Source organism: Astatotilapia calliptera, chromosome 17 (assembly GCF_964374335.1).
Source record: "Astatotilapia calliptera chromosome 17, fAstCal68.1, whole genome shotgun sequence".
NCBI lineage: Eukaryota > Metazoa > Chordata > Actinopteri > Cichliformes > Cichlidae > Astatotilapia > Astatotilapia calliptera.
In genome coordinates this window covers 10,659,329-10,674,504 of record NC_137438.1, presented here as the reverse complement: position 1 = coordinate 10,674,504, position 15,176 = coordinate 10,659,329, and positions in this window count along the sequence as shown.

Sequence of the window (15,176 nt, the reverse complement as noted above, 5' to 3'; positions counted from 1 at the left end):
GGTCAGATGTCAGGAGGTTCAGGAGTCTGACAGCTGTGGGGAAGAAGCTGTTCCGGTACCTGGTGATCTTAGTCCGGAGGCTCCTGTAGCGCCTCCCAGAGGGCAGGAGGGTGAGGAGTCCATGTGATGGGTGACTGGGTTCTTTGATGATTTTCCCAGCCCTTTTCAGACACACTTCCTGTAGATGTCCTTTATGGCAGGAAGTGGTGCTCCGGCGATGCGTTGGGCAGTTTTCACAACCTTCTGCAATGCCTTCCGGTTCGAGGCAGAGCAGTTCCCGTACCAGACTGTTATAATAATAATAATAATAATGGATTGGATTTATATAGCGCTTTTCAAGGCACCCAAAGCGCTTTACAATGCCACTATTCATTCACTCTCGCATTCATACACTGGTGGAGGCAAGCTACGGTTGTAGCCACAGCTGCCCTGGGGCAGACTGACAGAAGCGAGGCTGCCATTTCACGCCATCGGCCCCTCTGGCCAACACCAGTAGGCAAATAGGGTAAAGTGTCTTGCCCAAGGACACAACGACCAGGACAGAGAGCCAGGGGATCGAACCGGCGACCTTCCGGTTACAGATACGATTCCCAACCCCCTGAGCCACGGTCGCCACATTAGCCACGGTCGCCACCTCGCCAACCTTATACAGTTGGTCAGGATACTCTCGATGGTGCAGCGATAGAAGTTCACCAGGATGTCTGAGGACAGGTGGTTCTTCCTCAGAGTCCTCAAGAAGAAGAAGCGCTGGTGAGCCTTCTTGACCAGCTTGGAGCAGTTGGTCATCCAGATGAGGTCCTCGGAGATGTGGACTCCCAGGAACTTGAAGCTGCTCACACGCTCCACAGTTGTCCCCTCAATGTAGATGGGTGGATGTGGGTCAGCATTCCTCCGGTAGTCCACGATGAGCTCCTTGGTCTTCTCAGTGTTAAGCAGCAGGTTGTTTGTGTCGCACCACTCAGCCAGATGATCCACCTCCTCCCTGTAGGTGGCCTCATCGTTGTCACTGATGAGGCTAATCACCGTGGAGTCATCTGCAAACTTAATGATGGTGTTAGAACCATCGGCAGGTCTGCAGTCGTGGGTGAAGAGGGAGTAGAGGAAAGGGCTCATCACACAGCCTTGTGATTGTAGATGAGCAGCGGTTATCCAGCCGGACATATTGGGGCCGGTTGGTCAGGAAATCCAGTAACCATTTGCACATGAGGGAACTGATGCCCAGGTCTATCAGTTTCCTGATGAGTTGTGAGGGGTGTATTGTATTGAATGCTGAACTGAAGTCTATAAACAGCATTCTGGCGTAGGTGTTGTTGTTGTCCAGGTGTGAGAGGACAGAGTGCAGTGCGATGGAGACTGCATCCTCTGTGCTCCTGTTCTGGCGGTATGTGAATTGGTGGGGGTCCAGGGTGAGGGGAAGACAGGATTTGAAGTGTGCTAGGACCAGCTGCTCTAAGCACTTTATGATGATGGGGGTGAGTGCTACTGGGCGGTAGTCATTGAGGCTAGATAGGTTGGAGTTTTTGGGTATCGGGACGATGGAGGTAGATTTGAAGCAGGCCGGTACCACGGCGTGGGCCAAGGACAGGTTGAATATGTCTGTCAGCACTCCTGCAAGCTCTTCAGAACATGCTCTGAGAACACGCCCGGGGATGCCATCAGGACCTGCAGCCTTGTGAACATTGATCCTGCTCAGCACCATTCCTACATCAGTGGGGGAGAGAGTCAGAGGTTGGTGGTCTGGCGTCATGTCTGCTTTGGTTGTGATTGTGGGGTTCCCTCGCACAAAACAAGCATCCACGCCCAGTGGCGCATCTGCGTCTGACAGGGAGAAAAACAGAGGGCACCGTGCCGTAGGCGAAGAGATCTATGGCAGCCCGGCCGTATCTCTGCCAAATCTGCTCCACCACCTGTGGGTGAAGCCTCCATTCTCCGAACAGTGGATTTCCTCTGGACAGGAGGTCCACCCCCCTGTTCAGAATTCCTGGCACGTGAGTTGCCCGAAGGGAGAGGAGCCGAGTGCTGCTCCACACAATTATTTCCCTGGCTAACCTGTGTAGCTGCCGGGAACGGGTGCCGCCCTGGCGGTTGATATATGCAAGTACAGTGGAGTTGTCTGTTTTCACTAAAATATGTTGTCCCCGGAGATACGGCAGAAAATGCCATAAGGCTAGGAGCACTGCGCGGAGCTCCAACACATTTATGTGATTCAGAGCGAGTCTCTCTGACCAAACGCCATTCACTGCTCTGCCCATCATAGTTGCACCCCAACCTGACAGGGATGCATCTGTGGTCAGCGTCACCCTGGATGATACTGCCCCGAGAGGTACCCCCACAGCGAGAGGTGTCGGGCTCCTCCAAGGCCGGAAAGCCACGATACACGGCTGCGTTATTTTTACACCACGACTGAGATGTCGGCGAGGGCACAGCTGCAGAGAAGCGACCCACAGCTGAAAATCTCTCATCATAAGCAGCCCCAAATGTACCACCGATATCACCGAGGCCATGAGGCCGAAGAGGCGGAGACAGAGTCGGAACCGCACGACTTTCCCCAGCTGAAAACGGGAAAGACAGTGAGTGTAGGACGATAAGAGATGGAGTCTATTCTGAGCCCCAGATACTCTGTAAATTGTGCGGGTTCCAAGTGGCTCTTTTCCAGGTTGATTGTGAATCCAAGCTCCGTGAGGTGATTCACTACCATCTCGGCGCATATTAGATTCTTTGCAGCAACTGCTGCAAAGGAATGCTTGCCCCAAAGTCTTCGGTTCTGTACCTTGGCCTGGTGGGCACCCTGCTGGCCTCCTGCTCCTCTCTGCATTCTGAGCCCACTCTGTCTCCCTCTCACAGCTGCTCACAGCAGCAGTCCAAGGGCCACACCCTTGGACTGCTCCCCTGGAGGAGCGAAGAATGAGATCATTAACCACGCAGATTTCATCCCAGAGGGCTGGGTTCAGGGAACCCGCGTCAAGCTGACGGCAGATGTCTTCCAGAATTTCTGCCTGATAGCAGTGTGACTGCATTAAGTGAGCATACTGACTGTGCAGCATATTTGTACATCCTTTGATAAATAGATGCCGTGAGGTGATCTATCTTGTTGGGCAAAGAAATGCTAGAAGAAGCTGAGATTGCCCTGCGGTTAGGGTGAAGGTGATACGCCACTGAAGGCTCCACTGCTGGGGGTTCGGTCAGCCCCAGTTCACCCATCCCCTGGATCTCAAGCTTAGAGCAGCCCTTGGTCGGAAGCTTGCTTTTAAAAGGGCTTGACCAATAGCGACTCATTTCTTTCATGCAGGCCGGGACTGCTGGCAGAAGCTGCTTCGATGGCGGCAAGGCTGGTGGGAGCCTCTTGCCATCATACAGATTGCGTTCTGCACCTTCGGCATCCTGGGCGGCTAGCCATGGGATGCCTAGCTTGGCAGCAGCCCGTTTGCAGACCTCGTACAAATTGCTGTCCACCGGGGGTGCAACTTCAGCCCCACTCGGTGGCCTGGACTGCTGGGGAGGAAAAGTTCCTCATCCATGTCCTCCAGGTCGAGGAGGTCGGAGTCGGCATCGCCCTCTGCATCCTCGTTTTGATCGAGGAGGTCCTTGAACAATGGTGGCATGAGCGGGGACTCTTCCTCCATCATGTCCGCCCAGCTTGTGGAGGCTCGCGGATGACGGATATCGCTCGTAGCAGTAGCAGCCGACAGGCAGGGGTCCCGACTGTTCGTTACTGCTACTCTCAGCCTCCTTTTCAGGACTTTCTCTGGCATCAAAGAACAATGTGGGCATCCCTGAGGGTCCGCCAGTGAAGCCTGAGCATGCTTGGCACCCATACAGACGATCCACATTGGATGAGGGTCCCTGCCCGAGATGGTGGCACCGCATGATGCGGGGCACGGGCGGGATGCAGCCTCTTTGGCCTTCGGCTCCGACCTTTTGACGGGAGTAGGAGCCATAGACATGGTTAGCAGAAAGGGGTGAGACTAGGCTACACCAGGGCTCGTCTCGACACGTTAGCCCGTAAGTAGCTAGGACAAGCAGTGGGTGTTAAATCCGATCTAGTCGCCGCGGGAGTCAGCTCGCCGTGACACGTTAGCTGCACTCCGCTAGCCAATATTGTTATCAACTTAATGCTAACCGAACCCTAGGTCGACCAACAAGCTAATGCTAGTGAGACACTAATGTGGTTCGTGGCCTGCTAACAAGTTAATGCTAGCCGGACACTGAATGAACAGCTCGCTGTAACACGTTAGCCCAAGTCACACAACATCGGCTACCTCGCTAACTAAAACCAGGAACCAATGGGACAACTCGCCTGACGCGGTTGCTGTTCCACAGTGCAACTCTAAGTACACTTCTTTCGAAGGACTTACTCAGCACAATCCAAACTGGAACCGGAAAAACTGCATTTGGCGACGAACTCCTACACGGGACGCCTGAGAACTGCTAAGCAGCTAATCAAGTTAGCCTAGATGCGCTGAGGGAGCTCAAAGTAGTTTCTCACGGGAAGAAAGCGAGAATGAGTTAGGAGGAGCTGGTCGGCCGTGTTAGTTTGAGGGGGCGGAGCCCTGAGCACGGCTCAACAGGTCTGTCATAGACAGACGTGGTGTCATTGGAGCTTCCGTAGTTGGTCACGCCGAGGCGATTCCCATAGTGAAACACCGAGCAAAGTTAGAAAAAGAACTGGGAATTTTGTCAAGGTGGAAGATTTCACGAAGAAAGAAGGCAGGAAAACTAGGTCTGGGTCATCGCTTTGTCTCCCAACATGACAAGGATCTAAAATATACATCACATCTGCCATTAAAACTAGGAGTGGCTGTAGCTCAGGTGGTAGAGGAGGTCACCTACTAAAAGTTGGTAGCTCAATCCCCATGTGCTCTGTCTGCATGCCAAATATCCTTGGGCAAGATGCTAACCCCTTATGCATCCCACCAGGTGTGTGTGAATGTGAGATAGAAAGCACTTACACGGGAAAACCATGGAAAACATGTATGTGTGAATGGGGCAAGTTGTAAAAAGAAGAATACCCACACTGAGGGCACAAAGCGCTGACTTGAATCCAATTGAAAATATGTGTGGTGAAGTTTTTACTAGAAGGAAGTCAAATCTGGAGCAGCCCGAGAGACTCACCAAACAAGAACAGGCTGGGATTGCAAAGGAGATAAGTGTGATATTTGCTGACAATACTTCATAGCAAGTGTGCAGGCTGTTACCCAACAAAAACAATACACTTTTGGCTATTAGCATCAGGGGAGCTAATAATTCTGACCCTGGTAGTTTTTGTTTTTTGTGTTCTGTCCTCATCTGTAATACACACAAAGTTATGTCTATTTTCCTGCTTGGAATTGACTTCATGATCAAAGCTTTGCAAAAATATTACTTCAACTCAGTGAAACCTGCAATAAACAGGAGCTTATGAAGGAACCCATTTCCATCTCCATTACCTTTTGACCTTGTGGCCTGACTTCCTGTGGAAGAGAAATGGGTATGGTGTGTTGTTTGTTTACCTTTTTTGTAGCTGCATGCAGGCTTAGTCAAAAACCTTCACATACGCATATCAACACCTATTTTCACTTATTTAGTCTCGGCTTACAATTATGTAAATGTTTTGTTTAGGAGTTTTTCAGTGTGAGGTCTTCATAGGTCCAAAATATTATAACACACCCATCATGAACCGAAACCGACTCAATCCCAACATACATCTATTAATTAATAAAAAGCTTTACCTGAATAAAGCAGGACCCAAGGACACTAGACCCAGCCTGAGTAAACCTGAGAATAACAGATTAAATCCAAAAGAAATAAAAGAGAAAAAAACATAAAAGAGCGAAGGCACACATTGGCGGAAGAATGAAATACAATGACTTAATGAGATCACTTAAAACAGCTGCAGGTGGAAAGAACAGAAATTGAAGAAGACCGAAGCCCAGCCACAAACAAATGAGACACTTGGACTGATTACAGTTTGGATGGTCTTCTGTTGGTTCCTCAGAACAGAGTGGACTCATGAGGACCTCCAGTGTGCTATTATCTGTGCATTTTAATTGTGCTAATTGTTACCTCAGGCTTGTACACAGAACTTTATTTTTTGGTTTTTATACACGCCAATTTCAAATTTTTGTGGACTAAGACTTGCATAAAACAGCAATTATTTTATTTTGGATGTAGTCATTTTAACTGTTTTTCATTATGTGTGTGTGTGTGTGTCTGTGTATACTTAATACTTAATCTATTTGTTTGTCATAATTAGCACTGAAGGCAGCAAACTTTAATGACTATCAGTAGCATTTGCTGTGCATAAGTGCTGACTTGGCTCATCTTGATAAAGAATAAGTGCATCTTGAATATGATTAGCCTCTAAGGCTACCTGAGGAAGCTTCACCTTCTAATACCAAAGGCATATTCTGATATGAACATTTACACAAGCAAACACACTTCTTATTGCACATGATGTGCAAAAATGTATCATAAATAAAGTTACTCAGTATGTGTTAAATATTTTTTATTGGATCTTATAATCCGTTACAGTCCATTAAGACCCAGTCCAGTTGCCTTTGACACTTTGATGAGTTTGTTAAAGAGCCAAAAAGCTTTGCACAAACTGCATAAAACACAAACAATAAACATGTCCTGAAGGATGAAGGAGACACAAATGCACAAAACAGAGTTGTCATGTGGAAAACAGAAAGGATTTGACTGAAATAAGACTGCAGCGTAGGCGTTTTGTAGTTACAGGATTTTCTGGTGTGACTGCCTCAGTTAGCATGTTGGATTAAGCACAGTAAGCTTTGTGAAACCACAAACCCTGCAGTTACAGACACACTGGGATGAGATGCTGGAACTGAGAGCGACAGCTTTCACATTCTTTGGTCCACTTTGAATTCCTTCCTCATCAAAACATTTAAGCTTTAATCAGTTTGGAGAAACACTGAGAGCTGTAGCTCCATTTCTTTCTCATTTTTTGTGCAAATTGGGGGGGAGGGGGAGGGGGGTATGGAATGATGTCCCTATTTTGAGCTTTTGGTGCGCTGCCTTCTTCGCAAAGGAGAATGTTTGTTTTCCCTTTGCTACTAAAACAGTCTCTTTGAATCCCCCCAGGACTCTGAGACCTCTACTCTCCCAGCCTTGATATTGATGCAATTTGATGTTCACATCTGTGTATCTCTCAGGCATTTTTTTCTCTGGCTGGTTTCTTCAAGCACAATATCTACTTCAGTTTTTCCTGCTGGAAAGATGATATAATTGGCCCAAATCCAGCTCTGGTTGCTTCTTTTTGTTATAACCAATCAGGCATCATTAGTCCTGGCTACCAGAGAGATTTCTGTGCATGTGCGCTTCTTAGAACAAGCTGCACTTTTTGTCTTTCCTTCTGTGCTTATACAGAGGAGTAAGTCTCTGTCTCATCATGAAGTGCAACATAGAGTCGTGGGCCATTTAGTCCATGTTATTACCCTGTTAGCCAAGTGATCACTGAGAGCTGGGAGGAGGAGTTTGCAGATTGAACCAGTCAACAAAATGAAGAATCCAATGTCTGTCTGTGTTGATTTAGTGTGCAATAAAAAATGTATATTTGTGTCTCCAAGACTGTAATATACATATTTGTAACTATGATAAGATTTTTACTGCCATTTGTGCTAAAATGGACGGAAAAAAATATTCATAGACCTTTACCTGTAATTGTAACTATGTGAAGAAAACTTAAATATAGTTAACATCTATTGCTATAGGGGGAAGGACAAGAAATAGCGGTGGTACCTGATTTATAAAATATTTGGAAAAATGTCACTTCCATGATCTCAGTGTAGACTGCTTCTGCACTCACTGGCCACTGTTGGGTGCATCTGTTCCACTGCTCATTAACACAATATCATATCAGCCAATCACATGAAAGGAAGTCAATACATTAAGGCAGGTAGACATGATCAAGACAACCTGCTGAAGTTCAAACCAAACATCAGAGTGAGGAACAAAGGTGATTTATGAGCGTGGTAAATGTGTGGCATGGTTGTTGGCGACAAACAGGCTACTTTATATACTACCAGCCTGCATGACACCATTTATTTTTAGTATATTATTTATATTAGGTTTTTATATATTATTTTAGTAACCAAGGACTCTATTAAATATTCCATTAATTAGTCACGTAAAAACTACCTTTGTCTTATTAATGCACAATAATAAAAACTCAAAACAGAAAAATACAGGTCTTCTCATTTGCAATGTTTTTAATATTTCATTGTATTTGCATGGCATGATAAACTAACATTTGATGAAATTCAAAAGACGAAATAAATAATCACTAGTGCAGTAATGTCAAATAAAAAAAGGAATATGTGCAACCTAAACTAAGGCATACAACAAAACCGCTTTTACTTTGTCTTCTTGAAATGAAATTTTCTTAATTAGTAGGATGCAAAAAAGACCACCTCTCTACTTACTATAGGTATCACTGTGATAGAAAGTAGGACAGCTGTCAACAGCCTTCAGTAAGCTGCCTAATTTAAGCTGTCAGACTAATTTAAAGGGTCATCTTCATACATATGCTTTTATATTAATCGTCTGCAGGGAGCTTTACTTTGCCTCTATTCTGAGCGCACATAAAAAATAATTTGCAAGTGCAAATGTTGAGGAGAAAATTATTGAGTAAACAAAAGTTTAATTTGAGCGAACAAAATTCATCTCTGCATGCAAGGAATGTATTTCAGTGTTTGCTATTATCTAGATACACAAACACACAATAACAGCCCCTCTCACTCAGTTGTTGGCATTTGCTCTTCCTCAGATCTCTGCTCTGTGTGCTGACAGACATTGGTGGACCTGCTCTCAGTGTCACTCTTGCTCTCAACATTTGATTGGCTATTACGGTCTCCAATCCTACGGTGGCCCTGAGAGGCCAAACGGACTGCAACTTCAGAAAACACTTGCAAAAAGAAAAATGCTGCAAAAAGAAAATCACCCGCAAAAAGAAAAACACTGCAAAAGCACACAAGACACAACGGAAATGTTTCTGGGGAGACAATAGCCCGATGGACCAGTTGCACAAACCAATGTCGTGTCCAAATTCATGGGCTGCATCCTCCTGAGGACCCGGCCTTCGCGATCTATGTGGGCCGGGTCCTCAGAAGGTCGGGTAGGCCGGAAGTAAACGGCCGTGAAATTGGACGGTCTAGCCTTCAGATTAGCGTCACCGCTGTCTCGGTGGAGTTTAATAAACTCAGCCGTCTGCTCCTTGCTATCTAAAATATAACAGGACACTGGCGTAAATTCTCGACTGTCTCAGACTTCTGTTTAATCAGTTTTCTGTTTGACGTTTAGTCAGCTGTGTAAAAACCAAGGAGGAACCCACCCGGGGGATTAATAAAGTTTTATTTTATTTTATCTAATCTAATCTAATAACTTTAATCTCAGCCAAACCGATTTACTCACGAACAAACAAAACACTGAAAAAAGCCCAACGATAACATTTTTAGGTTGTCTAAGTGACTTATATATTACGTTTAACCCTAGCAGCGAAAGTCCGCGGTGATCTGAAAATGATGTGCCGGGAGTTGTGCCGTTCTCGGCCGCATCAGTAACCCTCGAGCTCCCAGCTAGCTATCGAGCTGGTGGGTAGCAGACGTCTCCGAAAACGTCGAAGCACTTTTGCAAATATGCGGTATCTTGATAAACCGAGCAGATATTTGATGTTTACACAACTACTTTCTCGCCTGAAAATATGTTAAAAGTTTATTTTGCGACCCAGAAAGATTAGTATGAGTAATTTTAAAACTTAGTAGCGGACGTCATTGTTGGAAACTGGAGTTTGGCTGGGCCGCGCTATGAATTCTGGGATATGGTAGGCCACGAAGGACACACCCAACCCATCCTTCAAATTCGGGGAAAAGGAGGACGCATTTGTCAGCTGCATGCGGAGGAGTCTACGAATTTGGACAGCCTTCGGCGCGTCGCTGTGACGTAATCGGTCTACAAATGCGGCCTCAGGAGGATGCAGCCCATGAATTTGGACACGACCCAAAACATGCTAACAAGTGCACTGGGTCTGGGAAACACTTCAAAGAAGTGGAAGCGGGGCAGCCAAAGAGTAAACTTACAAAAGTATGTACTGAATATTATGTCACTTATTTATGTGCAAATGTTTAATAATGAAGAACATTAAAACATTACTGTTGGCCACATGCTGGCAAAGTTATGTGACATTAGCGATGTTTGTACTTTCAGCGTTTACTTTGTTTTAACGACTTTACTTAAGCCTTTACGCCGTTCGATAGTCAACCTTAATCTCACAGAGAATCTGATGATTTTGTGGATAAAGCTTTACCCTTTCAAGACGCTCGGATCGGACACGCTCCGTTTTGCGTAGCTTTTTTAAAATCCCGGTAGCACTGCAACCACAGTGCTAGCACAATATGTTTTTTTGCATATGAAACCAGAGGAGTTGTACTTATATCTTATGCCATCAGCTTGTCCTAGGTCACAGTTTCCTTCCACATATAGCTTTGCAAAAACTGTATAAAAAGCGCTTGCAGCAACAAAAACATAATATTCCAGAAACACGCTTTGCCAATCTGATCAGCTGTTTGTAACACTTCCTACGTCCATCAGCGCGAACTATCGCATGTCCGCCATGACCTGCCCGAAACCGGAAGTGACGTAATTTTGCGGAAATGTCATTTTTTACCATTAGGGCCTTATGAGCCTATACTTCTGTTTTTAAAAGTTATGTTGGACTTTATGACTTTCTGTGTCGTTTCTGGGATGCTTAGGACTCATATTGCATTGCTGGAAATTGTTTATTTGATGCATATGCTGCTTTTTTTGCAAATTTGCATTATAATATTTATTTTCGTTTTTCCTGCAGTATATAAAAATTGGTGTATTTCACAAACAAAACTATGAAGAAACGTAAAATAAATTTCCTGTGGTGGGAAACTATTTTGTGCAACTTTTTTGGATTTACCCCCCTGTAAATCCAAAAAAGTTGCACAAAATAGTAGATAAGCCTGTGTTACAAAAACACAAATTATTTTTTGTAGTTTATTGCACTTTTTTGCAATTTATGTAATTACTATGCACTTAATGCATACATATTATTAAAATTTGGGCTATAATGGTTGTATTGATGTATATCAACTTGAAATGCTCCCAGAAACGGCACTACAGCATGTAAAAGTATAATATAAGCTCTGGCGGACTTGGTTCTATGGTAGGTCTTAAAGGGTTAAAGTCAGTCATATATCCACAAACACAATAAGCTGAAAGTCAGTGAATGCTGCTCAGTTTGTGCTATCACGGCACAAGCAGAATTCACTGCACTGTTAATGTTAGCTATGTTATATTGCTGCCTCTGTTCGGTGGTGTCGAGCCAAACAGACTTTAACGTGTGTTTGAACGAGCTGACGGTTCACTTATTAAGATGGAAGGAAGACGCTATAATCACAGGAGTCACACATGTGTCCACTGTACCATCTGGGAACTCTTCTTGTTTAGCACTCGTAATAAGACAAACACTAAATCCTCCTTCTCTTGTGCTGTTTTGTAGCAGTGTACACACCTGAGACTGTCACCTGTCTGTCTGTCCTGTACTCTCTCTCTCTTTCTTTCTCTCTGATTGTGTAACAAAAGTATGAACATGTGTTTATAAGTTACGCATGTGTTTGAATCCAGCAGCTCATCACACATTTGATTTCCATGTGTGACAACTGCAAGTGTCCAGAGTGAGGACAGACTGAAGGACCCACTGCTACTCATCATATGTGAGGCTTTGCACCCCTGATGATCCACCAGGACAAACTCAGCAGTGTGTGAGGAACAGGAGGAGGAAGATCCAGCACCAGCTGACAGATGGAGAGAATAGACAGTCTGTTCCTTGTTTGTGAAGGACTGCTAGGAAAGTTTAGAATAACTAATTGTCTGTCCTGAATCAGTCTTATTAGGTAATGTTCAAATAATTTTATCATCCCAGTGTTTTCAGTGTGGGAGAAAGTACTCAGGGCCTTCAAGTTACACACTATGAAAGGCAGAAGCAAGTTTAATGTCCAGAAACCTAAAGTATGTATCAGCAGCAGAATGGACCTAAAAATAAATGTTTGTTTCAGTTCTATGAAGCTTTGAGTATTTTAGATTAGTAGTACTGCTGTGTTTGTTGCATCATATTGCTGTAATTGTTTATATGCTTTATATATTCTGATGTAAGTTGATCTATAGTGTTACATCATATTCTATAAGGATGTTATGTGTTTGTATACTTCCTGCCCAGTTTGACCCATTTAGCAGAAGTCAGCCTGTTTAAGGCTCTGATATCTATTCCGTATGACTTAAAGCACTTATGACATTGTAGGACTTTCTCGCCCAATAAAGGAATATTTAATATATCAGTCTACTCTTCATTCTATCAGAAACGGTTATCACAGCTCGTACATTTTATTTTTACACATATATGTAAGCATTGAGCCAAATTTAGTAATGCCAACATATTAAAAGAACAATATTTGTCTCTTATATATAATACGTCTATAGATACACTGTCAAAGATACTTGTCTTTGAGTGAAGATTTAAGGTGATAGGAAATATAAATAAATGCAACTTGAATCCTTACTGAAGCTCAGTATTCAACACAGAGTTCAAACTCACTGCTGTAATAACTAATAATGATTAATATAATAACTATAATATTGGCCATATTATATTTACATTACCAAAGTGAGATGACTTTAGTCTCATGAACAACATTAGCTAACTAGCTAATCTTAAATGGTAAATGGTAAATGGCCTGTATTTATATAGCGCTTTACTAGTCCCTAAGGACCCCAAAGCACTTTACATATCCAGTCATCCACCCATTCACACACACATTCACACACTGGTGTGTGAATGTGTGAACAGTCATTTTAAATCTTAAAATGACTGTTCAGTACAGAAATGAAGCCCAACAATCATGTTTTACAGTCCTGTGGTCTCAGCCTCACATACTTATCAAATCACACAAAGCTCATGTAGAAACAAATGTACAAAATATGTTCTCCTTCATTTCTGTCAAACAAAGCTGTATGAAACGTTTCCAGCTGTTAGTATCATGGTTGCTAGGCAACCTGGGCAGTGCGACGGAGGCTGGACCGTCCCATTTCACAAGCCTACAAGCCTCGCACTTCCGGCCTCAGCAGTCTTTGAGTATGCGGCCCTTGAGGACCGTTAAGGCTGCGTACTTTAAGGCTGCAAACCCTGAATTGGGATACAGCCATACATACATGTTTTGGTTCGTGCAACTGGTCCAGGTTATTGTCTACCCAGAAACATTTCTGTTGTGTCTTGTGTGCTTTTGCAGCGTTTTTCTTTTTGCAGCATTTTTCTTTTTGCAGGTGTTTTTCTTTTTGCAGCGTTTTTCTTTTTGCAAGTGTTTTTCTTTTTCCAGGTGTTTTTCTTTTTGCAGAGTTTTTCTTTTTGCAGGTGTTTTTCTTTTTGCAGGCGTTTTTCTTTTTGCAGCATTTTTCTTTTTGCAAGTGTTTTTCTTTTTGCAGCATTTTTCTTTTTGCAGCATTTTTTTTTTGCATGTGTTTTCTGAAGTTGCAGTCCGTTTGGCCTCTCAGGGCCACCGTACCAATCAGCTCGCTAGCTAAATCCAGTCGAGTGGTTTGGTTTAAACTAGATTAAAACCAACAACGATCTTAAAAAATTATATATTTTAAAATAAAATAATTAATCATACTAACAGAAAATGGCAATAATAATAGCAAACACTGAAATATATTTCTTGCACACAGCACTGAATTTTGTTCGCTCAAAATAAGCCACTCCTCAATATTTGCACTTGCAAAAACTTTTTCATGTGCGCTCAGAATAGAGGCACAAAAATAATGACATAGCTGTGTAGACAGATGCCAGTGGATGGGAGCAGCTACAAAGCTTGATTTTCTTCATGTTTTTGCTTGTTGAACGGACGATTTGACGATCCCAGATCTGCAGCAGGGCAGCACTGAGCTCCTGGACAGTCTGAGTTCCAACCTGCTGGTGTTGAATATACCAAAACATAATGTCCCAGAGGTGCTCTGCTGGATTCAGGTCAGGTGAATGTGGGGGCCAGTTAGTGGTATCAATTCCTTCATTCTGGAGGAACTGTCTGCATACTCTCACCGCATGCGGCTGGGCATTGCCATATGCCTGGAGAAACCCAGAACCCACTGCACCAGTGTAGGGTCTGAATCTTTACATTTAAACTAACAAAACATCAATCTTTTAAATTGGTCATTAGTTAAAATCTGTGCCATTCATCGAAAATTGTGGTTCTGACACCCTGCTCCATCTTTATATATATATTTTTTACCCCCTTTTTATTCAAGGCTTTGAGAACTAGAGCTAGCTTATCATGGCTATGTTAGTCAGATAATAACAAAAATTTATGGCACAACTTCACCTGCTTCCAAGGTGCATGGAGAGGATGAGAAACTAACAACGCAGGAACTCCAGCAACACTTAAAGGTAAAGAGGAACAACTTTATTAATTGACCAACACGTTTCGACTTGTTGCCTTCATCAGGGTCATGTTAGTCAGAGAGAAAAAAACAAGTAATTTTGAAGCATAATAGGCATAAACTGTAAAACATGCAACAATGAGACAATATGATGTTAAAAAAACACCTTTTGTTGTGGTTCCCCCACTGGGTGTGCTTCAACTATAGGGGGATCACACTCCTCAGCCTTCCTGGGAAGTCTATGCCAGGGTGCTGGAAAAAAGAGCCCGTCGGTTAGTCAGAACAATGTGGTTTACTCAGCTTTTTACCCTTTTGTGGATACTTGAGGGGGCATGGGAGTTTGCCCAACCAGTCTACATGTGTTTTGTAAAGGCATTCGACCATGTCCCTCAGGGTGTCCAATGGGAGGTTCTTCAGGAGTATGGGTGCATAGCCCATTGTTACAGACCATATCAGCCTAATACAACAGGTGGAGGAGATTGGCCGGCATAGCCAGCAGTAAGTCAGACTTGTTTCCGCTGGGTGTTAAATTCCACCGGCACTTCCCTTTGTAACCAATTCTGTTCACAATTTTTATAGACAGAATTTCTAGCCGTAGCCAAGTGGCAGAAGGCTTGCAATTAGGTGGTCTCAGAATGTCAACTCTGCTTTTTGCAGAAGATGTGGTTCTGTTGGCTTCATTGGGTGATGTCTTCTAGTTTGCACTGGAACGTTTCGCAGCTGAGTGT